Below are 12,979 nucleotides of genomic sequence, written 5' to 3' on the forward strand. Positions count from 1 at the left end.
TGGCAGAATGCTTAGGAGAAATGGTGACTCTGAACTCCTGGTGACTAGGAGTTCAGTTCTGCTGATAGACATGAGAGAAGTTATTTGAGAGACAGGTTCAGTTTTCTGTAGACTATTAGTCCAATGCTGTCTTTAGAATCTGAACGTTAACATATTAGCAACACTGCTGGCTAAGAGTGATCCACCATTATGAAGTCATTTATATCCAATAGTATTGAATGGTTAAATGTTCTCCTGCAGTGCAAAAGTGAAACACGAGTACTTGCTTTAAGGTCACACGTTGCTTTATCTGATACTATTGGACAATATATTGCAAACAAGATGGATCCCAAACCATTCATCTTTTGTAATTCTTGTCATAGGGAAGAGGTCAGATGGATTTTATGAGCCCATATTATGCCAACCATTGTGAGGACCACTCAAGACTGACAGAAAGTTTTTTGGACTGCCAAACCTCTTTGGAACGTTCCACATCCTCTCATACTCTCATAGTTATGATCGTCTGTTTATCATAGATTAGCAGATACTCTTTCTAGAATGGAGAAAAGAATGTATTTTAACTAGAAACTTCATTAAAATGCATTAAATTATATTAAAGATTCCATTTAAATAATTAAAAATCATCAGCAAAAAATCAAAGTAAATGTGCAAGTTCATGATGCAAAGACCTCTGTGATGCTCTCTTGTGGTACAGGAAAGGACAACAAGCTTTCTGGTTTTTGTTTATCATACTTCTGTCATTTACAGACATTTGTTTGGATGGAAGTCAAAATAAAAGGACTGGACTCTCCTTTGTTTAGCGTCTGTGCCCTGAAAAAAGGGATGGGCATCCATGAAATTTTTCAGAGACTCTGAGAAGGAAAGCCTTTTATAAAGAGAAGATAGAAGTGCTAATTGTGGGTATGTTTCTTGTTTATGACTGAGGTTTGCTTGAGGTTCTTTGTTGACTCTTAAGCAAAGTACTACACACCACAAATAAAAAGCAATAGAAATGTAAGTTATGTTAGATCTTATCAAAAGGTGCTTCTCCTCCTAAATACTGCATATTTTAAAATTATTTCTTTTGAAGAAAGGTTTTGCAGTAGGTATAACAAGCTGTCATTAAACTAGGCAAAGAAATACAATAAATCTTTGCTCAGTCATTGAAATTGCCCCCTGATGAAAAGGAAGCTTACTAATTAATTATTTACCTCTGCTCTTGCACTTCCTCTATAGTCCTGTCCCTGTCTTATGATGTGCACATGCTAGGAAATGTGGCACAAAATGACTGGATGATTACGGGAAATGAGCAGTGGCCCAGTCTCATGAGGGTTTCAAAATCTAGCCTCAACTTGGTATAGGGCTTGTCATTATTAGACTTGTGGCAAGAGAGATAGGAAAGGTCAAGGTGAGGATTTTCTGTGTATCCTTAAATATCATATAATTATACAGCTGTGTCCTTTTTTCCCACATTCTTGATAGTTTGTTCTTGAGAAAATAATGCAACTGCCAATACCAGCATGTGCAGGAATTTGTGGATTAACATTTTTGAAGTTTATGTTTCTATCCTTAGAAGCCAGAACTATAAGAACTGGAAGTTAGTATTCAAAAATACTTTTTACCAGTTCTCTACTTTGCTCAGAAAAAAAAAGAAAAAAAAAAAAAAAAAAGAGAAAAAAAAAAGGCTGCACTTCACCGAAACTGGAGTAATTCTTACTTCTTTTGATTACAATGAGTTTGAACTTCAGTGATATATTTTGAATATATTCTCACATCTTCAGGTGTTTGTGAAGGAATAATGAAATAATGGTCACCAGCATCTCTGGTTTGCTTAAGATCAGAATAATTAGACCAGCAGTGCCCATTTAATTGTATTTGCATTTTTGTTTCTTTGCGTGTCAAAAACTTGAGGGTGAAAGATGTGGTTGACTTTCAGCCAAATCCTTTTCATCACACCTACATTTAGAGGAACTCATTATTATCAGTCATGAATTTCTGATTATTTTCCCCCTCCTCCTTCAGTTGTTAGTGTTTTTATCCATTTCCTATCTGTTTAATTAGCAGTTTGTAGACCTGTAAGTCCCTGTGCAGACTTGGTGTACTGCAACTAAAGGATCAAATCAAGTGGATTACATTTCTAATGTAAATAGTTGAATTGTTTCCAGTTTAACACATATTTATGGTTTATCTTATTTAACAAAAATCTGTAGAATTACTAGCAGATTATAACTATGGCAACAAGAACAGAGAAGATGAAACAATTTCTTTTCAGGCTGTAATAGGCAAATGAGTCTCAGGTTTTGTTTCCACTGCTGATACTCTGTTCACAAGTCAGAACCATTAATGTGTGATATCAGAAACATTTTGCAGTCTCATTTCTATGAAATAAATACAGTGAGAAATCATAGCATGATAACAGTGGATGATAAACAAACTTGTCTTTTGGAGAAATAGTCTACAAAAAATTTGGTGAAATTTGTGAAATCACAGAGAATGGCTCCTTGTTGTGTATGTGGTTGAAAAACAGTGGAAACAATTTAATCACTGCCGATTAAGCTGTTACAACATGAAAGTAATTATACTTTTCATAGCAATTAACAATTAAATATTCACAAATTCAAAATTATTTTAATGATTGTTATAACAATGTGTGTACACTCTCCACTGCATACAATACAAAGGTTCATCTCCAAAAATAAAAAAACTAATTTCTCATTGAGTTGCTTTAGTGAATGTGATGAAACTCTTAGCCCTTTATTTCTTCTCAAAGTGAAAAGCTGTGTCAGTGATTATCATTATTAATTATGACTTCAGTTTCCTCTTTTAGAGAGGTTTTTCTCTACTGAAATATTCTATACAACCTGGGCCTCTCTCTCATTTCATGCCCTCCATCTCTGCTTAGGTTCTCTTGGAAGTCAGTGGATGAGTTCTCCACCAGAAATTCCAGGTTCAAAGGTGACTGTTCAGTGAGTTGGCATGGAGGAGAAAGAACTTACAGTTCTGTCTGCTGGTCATGAACACTTGAAATCCTCTGGTGCTTCATCACAGTTTTGGTCTCACTCTCAAACAAAATACTTCTTCCATTCACTTTTCCCTGACTGTTATTTTTTCTTTCCTTATCACTGAGAAAACAGAAGTTTCACTCTAGTGCCTGACAGCTCTTCTGTAGCCACTGCCTATGGCATTCTGCGTTTCCCAGCTTATTGTGATTATTTAGCAAAGTCATAAGAATCAGGCCAGAGTCCAAGTCAGACTGAATGCATCCTCCCACTGGAAGAGAGAAAGCTCAGTGCCCCAAGTGGAGAGATTCCACTGTCTCATAATTGCCAGCTCTGATCGCTCTCTGTGCGATCAGCCCTTGCCAGCTCAACAGCAAGAGCATGAGCTTGAACTCTACCCGGGGCTCAGGGAAAAGTAGAACAATTGAAGGTTTTTCATTCATAGGTGGTGCTGCAGTGGAACGGCTCCTTCTTCATGGGGACTTCTGCCAGCCAGGTAGCATTGCCACTAGTGCTGAGCAGAACAACTTTACTGCAGACAGCAGAGAAGGGCTGACCACCTCTACAAGCAGGAAGCATTTGATTTATCTGCTGAGCAGCGCCAAGGGTCAACAATATGATTATTGTGATGAATCATCCTCATTCAGCTGAAGATGATCATGGAAACCGTGTGGGAAACTAACCCTTTTGAAGAGAATAATTCAGCTCTTTTTAGCAACTGATCTTTTGTTCAGCTTGTTCACGGTGTTGGAGGATAAGCTGGTCTTCAGTGGGCACCAAGCAGTGGGACAGAAGGACAGTGTAACTACAACAATTTGTTAGAGTCAAAATGGAGGAGACAAGGAGAGACCTGCATACAGATTTAGAGGCTGAAGCTCATTTAACATCTCTGCAGAGCTGGTAGCTGAGAAGAAGGTGGGGGAAGCAGATCTCCCACAGGAAATCCCACTGTTGCAAGCAGTAGCTTTCCTTATGCCACAAATCTCTAGGCTTTTTGCAACCTCTGATGACAGGATTTGTGGGGTGAAAAAGTTCAATCCCAGCATGGCCTCCTGGTGAACAGCACATAAGACAGCAGTCAGGTGGATGGATGAGTATTTCTTCACTTGTCTCCAAACACAAAGTGCCCAAAGGATAGCCAAACAAGGTGACTCACCCTTTCTTCTTAGGCTGTTCCTCCAAATGATGAGTGGCATAAGGTGCAGGAGCATTCTATCCACATTTCTATCCTTGTTACACTTGTTGTGTCTCACTGCATTCACCTAGGTCTCAAATTTCTGCACTGTCTTCTAACAATGTATCTAGTCTTCCTGTTCTTCTGTGTGCCAGCATTCCCACAACTGGAATTAAGGACCTTACCCATGTTTAAAGTCAAAAGCCTGGATCTAGTGAATAGTAGAGGACTGTGGCTTTTATACTTGTGGGTGAGCCCCATTTCTGTTTGGAGGACTCCTTTCTGGGGTGCCTGTAGTCTCTTTTGTATGGGAAGGTTTGGTTCAGAATTAGGGGATGAGTCTAAACAGTGTTTGAGAAAAGGATCAATAGCTGAGGAGGAGTAAATGTACCCGAGTGTGGGTGAAGAAGCTTGGCGTTTGGGCTTTTTTTGTTTTGCCAGGCTTGTTAGTAGGGGTCTTGGCTGTGACTTCAGCATTTATTCAAATAAATAAGTACAATTCAATTTTTTATATAATCGCACATTTATTTTAGTTTGTTGCAATTAATCTCAAGTGCATGTATAAGGGAATAGCTAAAATCATATATCAAAAATTATTCAGTTTTAGATTCAGAAATGCAGATGTTTATAAGAAGGGCCAAGACAGGTTTGCAGTGCAAAAGAAGTTTCTGGTAAAGTAGTTTAGTTTGATAGTGATTAAAGGATTACAAATGTGTAGAAATGTGTACAGATGACACACATTTCCTGTTTCAAAATTAGTCGAAGTTAAAAGCAAATATATATGTATATAGGTACTTACTGGAATTTGAACAACAAAATGCTTAATTTTGTGAGTTTTATGTATCCGTACTGAAAAAAGATAGGCTATGTATTTAATTAGTAGCTTTAAATTAAGAAATAATAGCTAATGAATCTGCTGAATCTCCTGACAAATCCTCCCTCTCAGCTGGAACCTGCCCTCCCACCACATCTCTTGTGGAGAGCTCCTGGCTTCTGTATTTTGTTTGCAGAATGACTAGTGACCTAAAAGCTTTTTTGTGGAGCTGTTTCTCTTGTCTCAGAAGATGTTGCTGTGTAATTGAAGAGGTGTGCTTTTTTAGTGGTACCCGAAGTACTGGTACTTTATGGTTGTGCCTGACCGTTTCAAGGTTAATTTTCTCAGTCAAAGACAAAAAAATTATGAAAGCTTTCAATTGATCCACCTGCACACTCATGCATATTATGCGTTTCCTGTTGGAACCGAAAACAAAACCAAACCAAAGCAAATGGAAGGAGGGAGACCTAAAGTGAGCCTTACTATGCGTTGAAAATGCTGATCAGTGACAAGCAGGAGCGCGTCCGCTGCGGTCCCTGGGTCGCTGCTGCCACCCGCTGGCGCTGGGCTGGGGCTGCCCACGGTCCTACTCCGGGCTTCAGGAAAAGCCAAGTGATCGAGGTGCAAGGGATATATTCTGGAATTGTGCAGGAAATAGGTATAATTTGTCTGAAGAACACTGAGTCTCTTCAACATCGACGGTCTTGTCTGACAACTGCCACATTATACTGATCTAATAAGTTTTTTCATTCATATTTTCTGTTTAGTTTTTTAATAGTTTTGTTCCTTTTGTTGTTCTCCTGACTGTAATTGTGAGGATAGTATATATTAGGGGGAGTGATATTTCATTTGCAAAAAGCTCCTTAGTGAAAAATGTCCCTTTAGTAATGTTTAAATATAAAATAGCACTTGTCTGTATAAAGAGACTCCCAGTTAATACCTGTTTAGACAGTAACAAGAAATCCACCCTAGAGCAAAACAATTCAAATGAGACCTGAGAGGGTTATCTCAGCTGTAACAGAGACCTCTTCCCTCTAATTTACCCAGATGGCTCAATCTCTCTAAGCTCCAGAGCAAACACATAAGATTGAAAGGATGTTTTGAAGGTCAACATGTTTTGAACCTTTCCAGTGAAAGTATTGCAAAATCACTATCGAGCATTCTGCCAGGATCTCCCATTATTTGTAGATTGAGTTTGATTTTGCTGGGCACTGGCCTCATTGCAGCGCAATGTCACTTATGAACATTTTGGGCCCTAATTGCCCTTTAAAATGATTTTTAGGATGTCTGTGGTTTAATAAAAGATGCCCATCCATTTAACCTCAGCATGTGTGTGAGCTTTGTGACTCTACTGCTTTTTAGCGAACCCATTTTAAGGTACTACTTTTTTAAGGAAAGGTTTGCTAAGCTAGGACAGAGATTACACAGATGTGAGTTATTAGATACCATAATGATTAACTGCCAGGTCTTGATAAGCAACCTTAAACTATCTTCTCCTTTATTGCATTAAATGTTTTAGCTTTCTCAGTTTCTAGTCTCAGTGTCTGTTTCAAATCATGCAGTTGTATCCTCCATCCCAGACATGGATTATGTTACAAGCATCTAGGACTCCGTTACTCTCTTTTAATATGAGTCAGTGTATATATATATATATATTTTATTTTTTTTTTGAAGGAGCTTACTGTAAGACTGGGGTTACTCTTCTTTATTTCTATTTCTGGAAGCTAACTAAAGCTGAGGTGAAGGATACTGGACAAATAATTGAATTCCTCATTTAATGAGAGTACCATTTTCCATTTCTGCTGACATGATGTCTCTGGCATCCTTTCAGGTATGACATAGAGAGGGGGAGGTAAATTTTTTCTTAGCGTATGAGTAGGAGACTTCAAGGTGGAATTGGGGTGGGAGTTGATTTATTACTCTCCAAAATAAATAGATCAGATTCTGGATGTGGTAGCCTGTTACGTCTCAGGTTAAAAGACTTTTTCTTTTGCACCCACACTGAGTGCTACTGACAACTGTGAGACTTCTTACACAGTTTTACAGCATGTCTAGGTCTGACTGGTGAAGAGAGGTGATAGGAAGGGGTACAGGAGGGCTTGGCAGTCTCCTGACCCTCACACGTGGGGTGATGTGCCAGTGGAGAGGAAAAGGATAGTTAAGGTGCCCCCTGTATGTTTGGGTGTGTTTCTGGGGTGGGTCTCCTGATTCACGTGGTGCAGGTAACAGAGGCTGTATTTGGGAGGCAGAATTGTTAACGAGTGTGTTTTGAATCAATATATTTTGGAGAAATGTAATCTTTTTTGTTGTTGTTTAAAAAGCCGTGGAAGAAGCTCTTCACGAAGAAGTAAGAAGATGTAAACAAGTGAAAGAAATGCAGGCGAGCAGTCGCAGGCTGTTACGTTGCCGGTGGAAAGGTGCAGTGTTGCCTTTTCCCACGGTGTGGTGCTGAAGGAAGAAGCTCTGGGTCTGCAGCAGAAACCAGGACTGCCCTGTCTTGAGTTTCTGTGCCTCGAACAGGCTTCTCAAGAGCAGAGGCATCATCTCCCTCAGACAAAGAGCAGTTCAATGTCCGTTTCTGTGATAGTCTCTTAATATCTTGTTAATTATATACCTCAGTATAGGCACTAAGTCAATAATTCTAGACTCAAAAGAGTTACTTTTACTTGAGTCTGTCTGATAGTTTTGTCACTTTATAATCCTGTTTTTTTCTGATTTGTTTTCTCTTTTTCCTTTCAGTAACCCATCTGTGTTGTTTGTTTGCTTGCTTTGTGTTTGTCAGTCTGAAACTGTAGCGTTACAAATTATTTTACTAGTGGCTGATCCAGGTACACACCCTACCCCCCTCTCAGCTATGCACTGTCACCTTGACTTTTTATTCTGCTCTAATAGTGGTGTACTTGATTGGTCTATTTGCTAAAGCTTTGTAATAAAAAAATTCCCTTTTATAATGGGGATTTTACCCTATGTATGCAGGCTAAAATCCCCATTATGCTACTCTCATGCCGCTCTTCTGTTTTTAAATTTATGATAATATCAAAGGTCTGTTTAAGAGAGTGATGAAACAAATACTAGTGTTGAGCAGAACTGTGATAATGGTAACTTCAGTAGCTGGCTGGTTGATTATGTGATAACTGGAGGCAAAAGGACATTTCTATTCCCTGTATATGATCCTATTTATTTCCTATATATGCCTTACATGGGATTTTTTTTTGTTTTTAACAATATGATGTTCTAGTTCAAGGCTAAATTTTGGCAAAGGAACCTCGCAGCTCTTCACAGGAATTTGCTCCCTATCAGAAACATTTGTTCTCTTTCAGAATCTGCTATCTACTTGGGACACTCTGTGGTGTTCGTCACGTCTTGTAAGTCTCGTGGGATAAGTATTTGAATTAGTTCTGTGCCTGCAGACAGGAGACAGCCTTTCTAAGCACATTGCATTGCTCATGCACTTACACTGTTTTTCAGGAATGATGATATAACATTAGAACTTTCACAGGTTGAAACTCTGTGTTAGCAATCAAAAGGCAGAAATATTGTAAATGCTTTGGGAGTTTAATAATGATCTGAAAATAATTCGACTTGGTCTTTTGGCACTTGAATTGCTTTGAGATCCGGCCTGTGTTTCAGAGCTTCAATGTCTGAAAAAATTCAATTCTGCAGGCCATTTTTAGGATGCAAAAATTACTGTGAGTGGCTCGTCTTTATGTGCATATTCAAAGGAAATGCAATGTCCTGATCATTTTCCTTCAGAATCATAAAAACAAGAAACATCAATAGCAACTTTTAAACATTGATTAAAATTAATGTGAATAGTCATGTGCTCTTTCAGAGAAGAAGGTTTTCCTTGCTAGTTTAGGACCACTACAAAAACATTCCTAGGACAGTCTGTCGTTCTGCATATTAAAGATGAGATTTTATCAGTCATTACGTTGATTTGTTTACCCACTATTTGTGTTGTCCTTAAACTAATTTGGCAGTAGGTAGCTCTCTATCTTGAAGGTTATTTGGAATTATGTGTTGGATCAGAGCACAGTGAGTTTAACCCAGTCAACAAATTGAATATATCCAATGGGAAATAGAATGTGATAAAGCAAAAACATTTGTTTATTGTAGATTGTATTGGTCTTCCACTAAAATAGAGACTCTTGTGGCAGGAACACTCATGTTATTGGTACATGATTATTTCCTGTTTCGATTAAAATCAGTCTGTGATAATAACAGGAGCTATCCCTTTTGTAGCTGAACACATTTTCTGATACACCTAATTGTTGATTTCCATGAAGTTTTTTGTAAGGTATTTTTACAAAGGCCTATTAATGCCAGCGTTGTTGGGAATAAAAATATTACTATATTTATGTAGTCCTTTCAGAAAGCTGTGCCAAGGGACACCATAAGAGAAAATGACCTTCTATATTTAATTTATCTTCTCCTGGTTAGGCACTTGGCTGCTCACAGCCAAGTGAATATTCATTTAAAGTGAATGAATATGCTGTGGCTGTGAATAATGGCTGTGTTGTAGTTGGAATAGAGTCATATAATTTTTACAGTTCTGGTATTGCAAATATAGCTTCAGTTCAAATGTCTGCACTAGGCTTCTATTTTTTGCACACTTACATAGAACTGAACCAGCTGAGAAGCATATATATATATACATAATTTGGACATAAATAGAAAAAAACAGAAGTTGCTCCTCATATTCTATTTGAAATTACCCATAAAAAAAGATTTTGTATTTTTTAATGTACAGCTTTACTGTTTATGCCCAGTGTGAAGTTTTTTTACAGAATGTGCTGAAAATTGTAATTAGCAAACAACTTGTTAAAGATGATGCAGAACTGCTTTTGCACTCACGAAATGTTAAAGGTCATCTCTTAAAGAGCTCTTATAGTCCATTTAGGCATAGGTTCTAATTCATTAAACTATGCTGTGAGACAAAATTCCTGTATTACAGGCTGGTGTGCAAAAGCAAGAAAATGAAAGGCTTATGCATGAAGCAGTATCAGCTGTTACCGTATTTTGAAGCAAAATTTTGGTCCATGCAGGTTGTCTCTGTCAGAAAAAGCATGAAATTTTGTATCTTAGAGGCAGTTTCCCCATTTATTGACAAATAATTAAAAATACCCCAAAGAACCAAAACACAATTCTTTTTTAATCGCGAGAAGATTAATTAATTTCTTAGGATTTCAATAATTCCAGTCAAAACTTAAAATAAATAAAAGTAATTTCATATGGTAATCCTGTGAGATCACAGTATTACAGGGTGATTGGTTGGAAAGTCCTTTCAAAACTTCTTGCACCTGTGTACAATTGCCTGTCCTCTCAAATTGTGTTTTTAAAACCAGGCTACATAACAAAACCAGTGTATATAACAAAGATGCAGAGAGGAATGAGCAGCTGAGGGCAGCAGAAACAAAGCAGGATTGCTCTTAGCTTGAAATTGAGGTCTTAATGCTCTTATAGCTGCATTTTGATGTTACCTTTCTGGAGTTTTGTTCATATTTTTTACCTCCCTCTCATTGAAACAATATCCAGAAAAAACCCCATTATTTTAATGATGTTTAACACAACCTACCCATACTTTTCTATCCAAGACTCACTCCTGTCTGTTAATGGTAGAATTGCCATTGCCCTTTGTAAACAATGCCCTATTTTCCAGCGGGGACTGCAGCCTTCTAGTAGCTACAGTTCACTCTTGATATTCCATAACAGAGCATCTCTCATTTCAACTGTACCCATAAAATCCAACTCTTCATAGCAGAGGAGGAAAACTCAGGTTTTGAATAGATAACATTATCACAGGTGAGTGAAGGTTAATATCACTGGAAGAAGCCCCATGGCCTTCCAAGTTGTGGCGTATGTTGTTAATGGTGATTTCCATGAGACGGGACTGTCTCATCTATATAGAATATTCACTGAATGCATCTGGTCCCTCTGAGGACAGAAATTTTGAGGTGTGCTTTTTCTGCTGAAAATAACTGCAGTCAGGTAAGGGTTGTCTCAGGGCTGCAAGTGACATTTCTATAAGACATTAGCAGGATTATGTACTGCAAACATGGAGCTTCCTTTGTGAATATATTGGGTTTGTTTGGCCAGGTTGTGGTAGTGGGGGGCCTACAGGGATGCCTTCTTTGAGATGCTGCCAGAAGCTTCCCATGTGTCTGAGAGAGGCAATGGCTGCAGGCTCCAAGCTGGACCCACTGCTGGCCGAGGCTGAGCCCAGCAGCGACAGTGGTAGTGCCTCTGGAATAACACTTTTAAGAAAGGGTGAAAAACGCCTATGTAATTGCACCCGGGCAAAAAAAGGGTCAGAATATTTGATGAAACAGCCCTGCAGGCACCAGGGTCTCTGCCCCAGGCACTGGAGCAGAGATTCCCCTGCAGCCTGTGGGAAGGACATCTGCTGGAGAAGTTCACAGAAAACTGTCTGCAGTGGGATGGTTCCTGCACTGGAGCAGGACAAGAATGTGGGGAATCCTGCCCCTGAAAGGAGTGGCAGAGACAATGTGTGATGAACTGGCTGCAGCCACCATTCCCCATCTCCTTGTGCTCCTGGCAGGTAGAGGTAGAGAATTCAGGAGTGAAATTGAGCCAAGGAAGAAGGGAGGAGGAGGGGAGAAGATATTTTAAGACTTGGTTTTCCCTCTCATTACCCTGCTCTGATTTGATTGGATGAATTAAACTAATTTTCCCAAGTTCAGTCTATTTTGCCTGTCACAGTAATTGCTGAGTGATCTCTCCCTGCACTTATCCTGACACAAACTTGTTGTCATAGCAGAGACACATCAGCTTTGGTGGGCACCTGACAACCAGACAGGGGCCACCCATCACGGTCAAGGGTGTTCTAAACGTGTTTGAGAGTACTCTTCTACTGAGAATGGGTCTATTGAAATGGTGTTGGGGGACTCTGTAAGGAGGAAAGAGCCAGTGCTAGTGATATTTTGTCCATAGGAAATTTAGGTTGAAGTCCTCGGTAAAAATTACCTCCGGCCTTCACCTAAGCTTGGTTTTGTTGAGGAATACACTCAGTGCCAGTAGCTCTGTGAGCAGCTGCCAGCTCTGGGTTCAGCTCTGGGTGGTGAGAGCCCCAGACAAGAGGACATGAACTGGAAACAACCTTTGCACAACAAAGGGCACAGGGACCTGTGGTGCCAGCCAGGGGACAGGACAATCAGAGACACGGCAGGAGCTGAGGACTCAGCTGGAAGACCCCAGACTTCCCTGCACTTTGACTGTGAGGGTACAAAAACCCAGGGCTTCCTTTGCTCAGGGTTCCTTCTTGGAGGCACCAGCTCGAGCTGTGATTCTGTTGTTGCACCATGATTAAAATAATGAAAGGATCCAGAGGTCTGAGACTGATGTGGAAACCTGGTCTGACTTTGTGAGTGTGGGATGTGTAGCTGTGAAGTAGCCTCTGTCCAAGTGAGACTGCCAGAGTGGGTCTTGGATGGTCAGGCAGTCCTTAGCAGTTTTAGAGGAACTAGTCATTTTGTTCCAAATGAGAGCCTAAGCAGAGCTCAGATGTGTGCAGTATGAATCCTGGGAAGAGCTGAGAGCTTGCATCATTGGTAACATAAATTAAGTCTCTGTACACCTCTGCCTCTGATTATCCATTATGCATATATTTAATCTGTGAGAAATATCTCTAGCCTTTTCTTTATCTGAAAGTGCAAGGAATGATTCATAAAGAGAATTTGACAAAGTAACAAATATTTTTATGAAGACAAGGATATTCAGAGTAAAATGAGTCTAGGGAATATTCAGAAAGATCAAAAGCTTGTTTTCTTCATTATGCTGCTAGGCACTGAAAGGAAAACAATACATTCTTTATCAAAGTACCACATTGTCTCATTGCAGCACAAATAAAAACCAATCCAGTTTATAGCAAAGTTACTGAACTGCTGGCCTGTGAACTGTATGAGCTGAAGGATGAATTTGTCTCAGGTCTGTAAAATTTTCATACAGTTATGCTGAGCATCTAGTTTGTCAAACTACTGCTGAACCTGTCCCCCT

General features: G+C 39.3%; 1 protein-coding gene across 5 annotated transcripts in view; it reads left to right on the forward strand.

Annotated features, from left to right (window-relative positions):
* TRMT9B (tRNA methyltransferase 9B (putative)) overlaps nt 1-12,979 on the forward strand; it is a 115,929-nt gene that overhangs the window by 37,287 nt on the left and 65,663 nt on the right. Inside the window, exon 1 of one of the 5 annotated variants that reach the window (XM_066185788.1) lies at nt 6,914-7,313. The exons of the other annotated variants lie outside the window; for them this stretch is intronic. The gene's annotated coding sequence lies outside the window, so the exon portion shown is untranslated. Of the gene's footprint in view, nt 1-6,913; nt 7,314-12,979 lie in introns of those variants that run through there. 5 annotated transcript variants of the gene reach the window in all.

This window comes from Chamaea fasciata, unplaced genomic scaffold (genome assembly GCF_029207755.1).
Source record: "Chamaea fasciata isolate MVZ Bird 193981 ecotype frontalis unplaced genomic scaffold, bChaFas1.0.hap1 SCAF_6, whole genome shotgun sequence".
Classification (NCBI taxonomy): Eukaryota; Metazoa; Chordata; class Aves; order Passeriformes; family Sylviidae; genus Chamaea; species Chamaea fasciata.